Consider the following 10,388-nt stretch of genomic DNA (forward strand, 5'->3'; position numbering starts at 1 on the left):
AAGTTACCACATTAAAGAAACCTTGAAACCAGCCCAAGTTTCCCGTAAAACTAAAGCTTTAGAAACTTACATTTGTCTTGTCTGAGTTCCTTTCTCAGGAGACCGACCAATAGGCCCCTAGATGGTGTCAGTGGGGCTGGGGCTTTTGGGATCAACACATCCTGCTGCCTATTGACCAACTCCTCTTCCTTAACCCTCTCTGATTCCTGTTTTCCTTTCCCGCTATATAAACCCATAACTTTAGTCAGTTGAAGGCACAGATTTCCGACCTGTCTCTCATCTCTTTGTTGACATCACCTGCAATAAAGCCTTTTTTCCTGGGCAACACTTGTCTCAGTGATTGGCTTTCTGTGTGATGAGCAACTGGACCTAGGCCGAACCTTTAGTGTTTGGCAACAACATCATGAATGAATCTCAAAATAATTACACTGCATGAATGAAGCCAGATGAAAAAGAGTATATACTGTATGGTTCCATTTTTATAAAATTCTAGGCCATACTAACAGAAAGCAGTCAGTGGTTGCACAGGGATAGGAAGGTAGGAGGAAGGGATGGGATAGAGGGATGACAAAGGGACATGAGGAGACTTTTGGAGGTGATGCGTATGTTCACTATCTTGATTCTTGTGATGGTTTCATGGGTGCATGCATATGCCAAATATCATCATATTATCTACACTTTAAATATGTGTAGTCTACTGAATAACAATTATAACTCAATAAAGTCATAGAAAAAAATTAGGCTGACAAGATTAAATAAAAAGTACTATGCAGGCCAGGCACAGTGGCTCACGCCTATAATCCCAGAACTTTGGGAGGCCAAGGCGGGTGGATCACTTGAGGTCAGGAGTTCAAGACCAGCCTGGCCAGCCTCCTCTCTACTAAAAATACAAAAATTAGCAGGGCGTGGTGGTAGGCGCCTGTGGTCCCAACTACTGGGGAGGCCAAGGCATGAGATTCACTTGAACCTGTGGAGACACGGAAAAGGGTCAATCGAGTCTCCCCACTAAGAGCAAGGACACCCACGTCTGTGACTGGTGCTGTGCCAAGTTCTTTGAATTATCACATCTTCTGCTCCACAAGAAGAACTGTACTATTCAATTAGTTTTATTTGTAAATGAAAATCCAGCCTCCCCACCCGAAACCTTCTCCCCCAGAGTCCCTCCCAATAATCCTGATGAACAAATGAATGAAACAGTTAACAAAACAGATCAAGTGGACTGCAGCGACCTTTAAGAACACAACAGACTCAACAGGGAAGAGTCCATGGAGGTGGAGGCCCCGCTAGCTAACAAAAGTGGCAGCAGCACTTCCAGCCGCAGCCACAGCAGTATTGCCCCAAGTGGCAGCAGCAGCAGCTCCCCGCACAGGTACCTCAGCGATCACAACCTCTCTGCCTCAACTCGGGGACCTGACAACACTGGGCAACTTCTCCATGATCAACAGCAACGTCATCATGCAGAACCTCCAGAGCACCAAGGTGGTGGTGTCCCAGTTCTCCCAGAAAGCGAGGTGCAGCGGGGCTTCCGGGGGCAAGCTGGCAGTCCCAGCCCTCATGGAACAGCTCCTAGGTCTGCAGCAGCAGCAGGTCCACTAGTTGCAACTGATCGAATAGATTTGTCACCAAATATTGCCGTTGGCTTCTCAGAATGCAGACTTGCCAACATCTTCTCGTCCTTCTCAAGGTACTTTACAAACATCTGCCAACCCCTTGTCCATGCTAAATTCCCATTTATCTCAGCAGCTGGCAGCAGCAGCTGGAATGGCACAGAGTCTCACCAGCCAATCTGCCAGCATTAGTGGTGTGAAACAGTTACCCCAATCCAGCTACTTCAGAGTAGTTCTGGCAACACCATCATTCCATCCAACAGTGGCTTTTCTCCCAATATGAACATATTGGTGGTGTCAGTTACCACCCTGTCCTCGGAAAAAGTGGATTCAAGTGCTGCGGTCTCCCATGTCAGCAACCCAGCAGTCTCATCATCATCCTCACCAGCTTTTGCAATAAGCAGTTTATTAAGTCCTGCATCTAATCCACTTCTACATCAGTTGGTCCCCGCTAACTCGGTTTTCCCCAGCCCTTTGCCTGACATCAGAACAACTACAGAGGATTTAGACTCCTTGTCTGCCTTGGCCCAGCAAAGAAAAAGCAAGCCACTAAATGTCACTGCCTTTGAAGTGAAAAGTACTTCTAATGAAGCATTCTTCAAACACAAGTGCAGATTCTGCACAAAGGTCTTTGAGAGTGACAGTGTCTTACAGATCCACTTGCATTCCCATACTGGAAAGAGGCCGTTCAAGTACAACATCTGTGGGAATGGGTTCTCCACCAAGAAGAATCTGAAAGTCCACTTTCAGTACCACAAAGAGAAATACACTCATACCCAGATGAACCCTTATCCTGTGTCTGAGCATTTGGACAATATCCCCATGAGTACCCGCATCCCATATGGCATGTCCATCCCTCCAGAGAAGCCAGTCACCAGCCGGTTAGACACCAAACCAGTCCTGGCTACTCTGACCACTTCAGTCGGCCTTCCATTGCCCCCAACCCTCCCAAGCCTCATACTCTTCATCAAGACAGAAGAGCCAGCCCCCATCCCCATTAGTCATTCTGCCACCAGTCCCACAGGTTTAGTCAAAAGTGACTCCAGGGTCACCGAGCAGGCCACAAGAAACCTAGGTGGGCTCCCGGAGGAAGCTGAAGGGTCCACTCTGCCATCCTCCAGTAGCAAAAGCAAAGAGAGTGATGTGGTCACCAACTCAGTCCTGACAGTGAGCAGTAGTGCCCTAAGCTCCCCAGCAGCAGACTGGGGCCCCCTGGGGAAGCACCACCACCTTCACCAACCCTTTGTTGCCACTCATGTACAAGCAGTTCTAGGCCAAGTTTCCTTTTGGGGGACTCTTGGACTCAGCCCAGGCATCAGAGACATCCAAGCTTCAGCAACTGGTAGAAAACATTAACAAAAGGCCACTGACCCCAGGGAGTGCATCATCTGCCACCCAGTTCTCAGCTGTCAGAGTGCCTTGTAAATGCACTATCGGACACACATTAGGGAGGGGCCTTTTAAGTGTAAGATCTGTGGCCAGGTTTTCATCACAAAAAGGAATCTTAAAACCCACTACAGGGTCCATCGTACTGTGCCCCTGCTCAGAGCCCAGCATTCCTGCCCCATCTACCAGAAGTTGACAGACGAACCCTGTCATCCTGCAGCAGCACACTCGAATGCATATGGGAGGCCAGGTCTCCAACACCCCAGTCCCCAACAGTTACTCCGAGTCCACGGAGTCTGACACAGGCTCCTTCAATGAGAAAAATGTTGATGACCTAGACAAACTCTCCAGTGAAAAAATGGAAGACTGTCCTGAGGGCAGCTTCCCTGATATGCCCATGTCTGCAGAAAACTTCCAAGACAGCTTATCTTCTTCACCTTTGCCCCTAGAAATGTTGAGCATCACTTCTTTGGAAAATCAGATGAAGATGATGAATGCTGGCCTAGTGGAGCAGCTGTGGACCAGCCTGAAGTCAGTGGAGAATGGGTCCATCCAGGATGATGTCCTGATCAATGATTCAGCCTCAGTGGGTGATGACATGGAGAGCCAAAGTGCTGGCAGCCCAGCCATCTCAGAGTCTACGTCTTCCATGCAGGCTCTGTTCCCATCCAACAGCACCCAGGAGTTCCATAAGTCACCCAGCGAAGAGGAGAAACCACAGAGAGTAGTCCCAGGCGAGTTTGCCAATGGTTTGTCTTTCATTCCAGTGAATGACGGGGCTTTGGATCTGACATCTAGTCACATACAGAAAATCATCAAGGAAGATTCTTTGGGGACCCTCTTCCCTTTCGGAGACCAGGGTAAATTTAGAAACACTACTTGCAGCATTTGTGGCAAAATATTTGCTTGACAGAGTGCCTTGGACATTCAGTATAGAAATCATACAAAAGAGAGACCTTTTATTTGCAGTTTGCAATTGTGGCTTTTCCACAAAGGGTCATTTGAAGCAGCATGTGTTGACACATCAGATGCAAGATCTACCATCACAGCTCTTTGAGCCCAGTTCCAACCTTGGCCCCAATCAGAACTCTGTGGTGATTCCCGCCAACTCGTTGTCATCTCTCAGCAAAACGGAGATCAATGGCTTTGTGCATATTTCTCCTCAGGACAGTAAGGACACCCCCACCAGTCAATCCCTTCTGGGCCTCTGTCTTTCTCTGCCACATCCCCAGTTCTGCTCTTGGCTCTGCCCAGGAGAACTCCCAAGTAGCACTACTGCAACACATGTGGCAAAATCTCCTCCGCGTTGAGTGCCCTGCAGAACTCACACTGGAGAGAAACCCTTTGCTTGCACTATTTGTGGAAGAGCTTTCACGACAAAGGGTACAAAAGGTACACATGGGCACTCACATGTGGAATAACACCCCTGTGTGACAGGGTAGGCAGCTCTCTGGGGACGGGCCCATGACATTTCTAGGAGGCAATCCCATAAAGTTCCCAGAAATGCTCCGTAAGGATTTGGTGGTAAGATCAGGAAGTGCGGATCCTTCCAGCTTCAGAATGCAGCACCGCATTCCAACGGGTTGATGATGAAGGTCAACAGAATCTCCGTCATTCAGAATGGTGGCATCCTCCAATTCCTGGAAGCCTTGACATTGGAAACAGCTCACCTGTTAGTGGGCTGACAGGAAATCTGGAGAAGCTCCAGAAGTCAGAGCCCACTGCTTCTCTGGCCAGACTGGAGAAAATGGCAAGCAATCAGAAGAGAACCAACTTGCGCTTCACCTGCTTCATGGAGGACAAGTTAAAGCAGCTCTGACTGGAAACATAGCATTCTTTCTTGTTCAGAATACAACCTATGGTGGCCTCCTACTCCTTGCCCCCATACCCCTTCCTTCTGGTTCCCCAGATCTATGAATTACAACATTATGAAGACATTCTTTTGTACCTTGTTCAACTTTGGAGTTCTAAGAAAGCTTATTTATTAGCGATATAACCTTGCTTTGCAAACGGAATGAAAGTATTAACTTTGGTCTTCTGTATTGTGGACTAAATACTAATTAACTAGAGTGCTGTAAACTTGCTGTGATATTTATGGCAATTGCAAGTTGCCCTGCTAGGCAGTTGTAATCTGGCATTAACTTATTTTTTATATCCAGTTTAATATGAATCCGGTGTTGACGCAATGACTCGGTGATGCATTAGATCTCTAATAAAGTCTGTATATAAATGTACACTTTGATCCCGCTGGAAATTTTTATCAGCAAACACATTGTCTAATCTTTCAAAACAGATTTAAGGAAAGGACTGAAAGTACAGACTGAACAGTGTGGTTGACAGGTTTTTTTTTTATTTTTATTCAGAAATTCAACCTTTTTTTGTTTTGTAGATTTAACCATTTCCATTTTGAATTGCTATTTGTATTGTGCTTTTTACATGCATCATCTTTAATATTGATACATTTCTGCACAGTGATAAGCACGCAGAATTCTTTAGAGAAACAAGTGTTGTTTTGGTAGTTAAACTGAGACGTAACATTTTGCCGTATAGGTATATTCACGATAGAAAATTTGTGCTAGAATTTCACAAGGCTGCGTAGCATCTTGAACAACATTCAGTAGAGAAAATGTAAATGCTCTTGTATATACAATAAGAAATGTCACTTTCATTCAAATGTACATATGTTCCTTACAAGAGATCTTACAATTAGATCTCTTGTATTGAGAGATTTGACCTCTTCTTCTTGATCAAGAGTGCAGGAATAGTGTTTATTTTGCATTAGGTATGGAAGAAAAAAATGGACTGTTATATGCACTTTCTTGGAAAGTTGAAAGGAAAGGGGAGGAGTTCAGTTTCATTTAATACTTATTAACAACAGATAAACTGTAATTTTACTCAAGCAGTCAAATACATTTTTTTGCAACAGACAAAAAAGCCCTATGCAGTTTCCAAAGGGAAGTTAAACTTGCAGGTTATAGAGATGTCAAAGCAAACTACAAAAATAATAAAATAAAATAAAAATAGGCCGAGCACTGTGGCTCACGCCTGTAATCCCAGCACTTTGGGAGGCTGAGAAGGTGGATCGCCTAAGGTCAGGAGTTCGAGACCAGCCTGGCAACATGGTGAAACCCCATCTCTATTAAAAAACAAAAATTAGCTGATTATAGTGGCGCGAGCCTGTAATCCCAGCTACTCAGGAGGCTGAGGCAGGAGAATCGCTTGAACCTGGGAGGCGGAGGTTGCAGTGAGCCAAGATTGTGCCACTGCACTCCAGCCTGGCGACAGCGTGAGACTCTATCTCAAAATAAATAAATAAAAATAAAAATAAAAAATAGGGATGTCAAAGCAAAATTACACTCTAAAAATACACTGTTCTAAACTTCATCATAACTGGAAAAAAATGTAATCGGTATTTACATGGCAAGAGTGAAATGCAGTTCCGCATCTAGTAGGCACTGGTTCAATAAAACTGAAGTAAACCTTGGGTGGAGGCTTGAGCCTATTCCCTCCTTTGCTGGTTCACTGGGCTAACATTAGTCTCTTCTGAACCTGAAATCAGTGTGTTCCTTAAGTCTCTTCATTCATTCTCTGCTCTCTCCAAGATTCTTTATGCTCAGGCTGTGATTAGCCCAAGGACAGGACTATGTTTCTCTCCCAAGCTCCCATCCTATATCACTACCTGGATGTTCCCATTCAGATGTCCTGAAATCACATTAAATGCAATATGTCCCCAATTCAGTTTCTTCTGCAAACTTCCGCAGTTCCCAAGTTCTGCACAATCCGGTCTACTCTGTCCCCTGTTCTCAGATATCTTGTAAGCAAGGGATTACCAGTGGGTCATGATGAACTGGATGAACATGGGGAGCTGTACAGGACATTGAGCAACTGCAGTGTCCACAGCACACCTGGAAGGCCATCTGTCACTTATGCCACCTAGATGAGAGCCCTGGTGTCTTAAAATCTACTTTCATGGGTATCCTGTAGATTTCATTCAGGAGGGTGGGAAACAGCAGGAACAGAATGCTGGCTTCAGATGGTGACAGTCTTGAGGCCACTGATGTTCTGGTCAATATACAGTTTTCAGCTCTGCTACAAAGAGTTTCAAATGAAAGTAGGGAGTTTGGGGGTCTATTCTCATTTGTACCCTGTATATTTGTGTGGTGCTTACCCAGGGCTCAGGATGGGAGTACTGGGGCCTTAGGCACAGGGTCTCTCAGGCACCCCACTAACATGGGATCAGAAGGAACGGCTGCTTTCCCTTGGCATCTGGACATGTACCCCTGTAAATTGCATGTTGGTGTGGGGTCTCTCAGTCTGGGGACAGAATTCCCCCCACACAAACTTCCCATTAAGTGAAACAGGACCTTCAATGTCTGCAAAGCACCAGGGGGGCTGTACCAGTTCATCATACAGGCTCCTAGAGACATTTCTAACATTTTTTTCCCCAAGAATTGGGACGCTCCTGGCCTTCCCAACAATGAGCGTGGCCTCCGCAGGGCAGCGGCCCCGAACAGAGTCTACTGCAGCCCGCAGGCCTGCAAGCACAGCCTTGGGGCTTACAGGAGCTCTGTGAGTGTCAGGCTAATCCCTGAAGGGAGGGAAGAACAGAGGGAGGTCTCTCAGCCCACTGGTGAGGAGATTGGCTGGGGCAGCTGGCTTCATGGTGCATTTGGGTATACCCCAACTGGGCCCACAGAAGACGCATTCATTTATTGATGTATATGATGCATACCCTATATTACCAGAGTAATTTACAGGTTGTGAAGCATGCCATTTCATATATCGCTTCATCTTCACAAACACTAGTGAAGTTAGAATCATTGCTCTGATTTTTCAAATGAGGAAACAAGCTCAGAGAAGTCCAATGGCTTGTCCCTATCACACAGCCTGATGGAGAGAAGTCACAAAAATACCTCTACCTTCTCACTGGCCGATAGGCTGGTGCTACATTTGGTTCCCATTTGCGAGTTAATTAAATAATGTTTGCATTTATAATTGCACTATTACAGACAATGAAGAGAAGCTTTGGGGGGAAAGTTGCCTTTCTAAATCTCTCTTTCTTTCTCTCTTTCTCTCTTTGCCCCTCCCTCCTTTACTTCCCACTGAACTACATAGCACAATTGTTTCCTGCCCCAAAGTGCAGGCAACTAATTGTGCTATGAAGTGTTCTTAAATGCAAAGCAGATCTGAAGAAAAGGTTTGTTGAGTAGGGAAAAGGTTTGGTATGCACACAATCATACAGCTTCATGTCTATAACCACAATGCCTGAGTTCCACCATCGGAAATTAAGATCATGGGATAAGAATTTTACACTGGCCCAATAACATTATCTCCAGATTCAAAAATTGGTCTTAAAAGCCATATGTTTTCAGATATTATCAATCCCACAAAGACATGAAAGGGCTTATTTGTTTGTCAGCCCTGAAAGTTTGTTGCAGAGAGAACTGGAAGGCCACGAGAGAAGGCTATAGCTGCTGGGAGGAAAGGAAAGTTCTAGACCTTGAATCCCAGCCCCAGGAGACCAGGCAGAACCACAGCGGTGGCAGGAGGTCATTGGATACTGGGGGGCAGGGAGGCTCAGAGAGGAGAGACAGAGGAGGGATACAGGAAGACAGGCCTGTGTGGGGGCCACAGGCCAAGTGTCGTAGAGAACAGAGCCCACAACAGATCACCCTGAATTCAGGCTGAGGCTCAGTCACTTCTGCCTATGACACAGTCCTCCCTTTCCACATCTGTTTCCATAAAGCTAAAATGAGGATAGTCAGATACGTATGAGGGTTGTGTTATGGGTGAAATAAGATGCTATGTGTGGAAGTCATTTGAAAATTGTCAGATGGGCTGGGCACAGTGGCTCACACCTGTAATCCCAACACTTTGGGAGGCGGAGGTGGGCGGATCACCTGAGGTCAGGAGTTTGAGACCAGCCTGACCAACATGGTAAAAGCCCATCTCTACTAAAAATACAAACATTAGCTGGGCGTGGTGCCGAGCGCCTGTAATCCCAGCTACTCAAGAGGCTGAGGCAGGAGAATCGCTTGAACCCAGGAGGCAGAGGTTGCAGTGAGCTGAGATGGCACCATTGCACTCCAACCTGGGCAACAAGAGCAAGACTCTGTCTCAAAAAACAAAACAAAAAACAAAACAAAACAAAAAACAAAAAGAAAGAAAAGTTTCAGATGCTCTACAAACACACATAGAAATAGTTGAATGACAGGGGCTTGTCAGAAGCCCCTGATCCCTGGTTGTGCGTGCATGTGTGTGTGTGTGCACGTGTGTGTGTGTGTGCATGTGTGTGTGTGCGCACGTGTGTGTGCGCACGTGTGTGTGTGCATGCATGTGTGTGTGTGTGAGTGCACGTGTGTGTGTGTGTGCATGCGTGTGTGTGTGTGTGGTGTGTGTGTGTTAGAGAGAGCGAGAGAGAGTGAGAAAGAAAGAGAGAGAGAGAGAGAGAGAGAGAAACTTCCACAGGGACCTCCATGCCATTCATTCCACAAGGATATACAGAAGCTGACCCCTGTCCTGCTGGCACCAAGATGTCTGACGCTGGGCAGTTCAGAGTGTAACTTTGCCTTCTGGTGTGAGATCACACAAACAGCACTGGGCCCTGCAGAAAATACCCACAGGCCCTTGGAGTCACAGTCTCAATAGTTCCAAACACTCATGCACTGTGCCCTATGTACTCCAGTTTTAAAAATAGAGTCTTAACCTCTAAACTGGCTATACTAGACCCAGATTAAAGTGAGTGCTGTTTAGAATAAATACTTCAATCTTATTAGGATTGATAATATCTAACAACGGCCGAGGTGCTACAGTTGCAGCACTCTGGGCCAAGGTGGGAGGACTGCTTGAGCCTAGGAGTTGGAGGTTACATTGAGCTATGATCTCACCACTGCACTCCAGCCTGGACAACAGAGCAAGACCTTGTCTCTAACACACATATATATACACATACATATAAACAAGTGGGCCAGAGGCAGTGGCTTAGGTCTGTAATCCCAACACTTTGGGAAGCTGAGGCAGGTGGATCACTTGAGGTCAGGATTTCGAGACCAGCCTGGACAACATGGTAAAACCCCGTCTCTACTAAAAATACAAAAATTTTAGCCATAGGAGTGATGGCACATGCCTGTAATCCCAGCTATTCAGGAGGCTGAGGCCCAAGAGTTGCTTCAACCCAGGAGGTAGAAGTTGCAGTGAGCCAAGATCACGCCACTGCACTCCAGCCTGGACAGCAGAGCCAGACCCTGTCTCAAAAAAAAAAAAAAAAAAAAAAAAAAAAAAAAGGGGGGCGTGTGTGTCAGAATGATGTTTAAATTTTGAGATAACATTATTGGAAGAGTGCAATAACTGACATTGAAAAGGACACTGATTTGTTTCTAAATCATAAAGTTTTAT

The 10,388-nt window shown here is 45.9% G+C and overlaps 1 pseudogene; it reads left to right on the forward strand.

Moving 5' to 3' along the window:
• Positions 1–977: 977 nt before the first annotated feature.
• On the forward strand, positions 978–4,812 carry LOC105547745 (annotated as a pseudogene).
• The last annotated feature ends 5,576 nt before the right edge of the window (positions 4,813–10,388 follow it).

This window comes from Mandrillus leucophaeus, unplaced genomic scaffold (assembly GCF_000951045.1).
Source record: "Mandrillus leucophaeus isolate KB7577 unplaced genomic scaffold, Mleu.le_1.0 Scaffold395, whole genome shotgun sequence".
NCBI lineage: Eukaryota > Metazoa > Chordata > Mammalia > Primates > Cercopithecidae > Mandrillus > Mandrillus leucophaeus.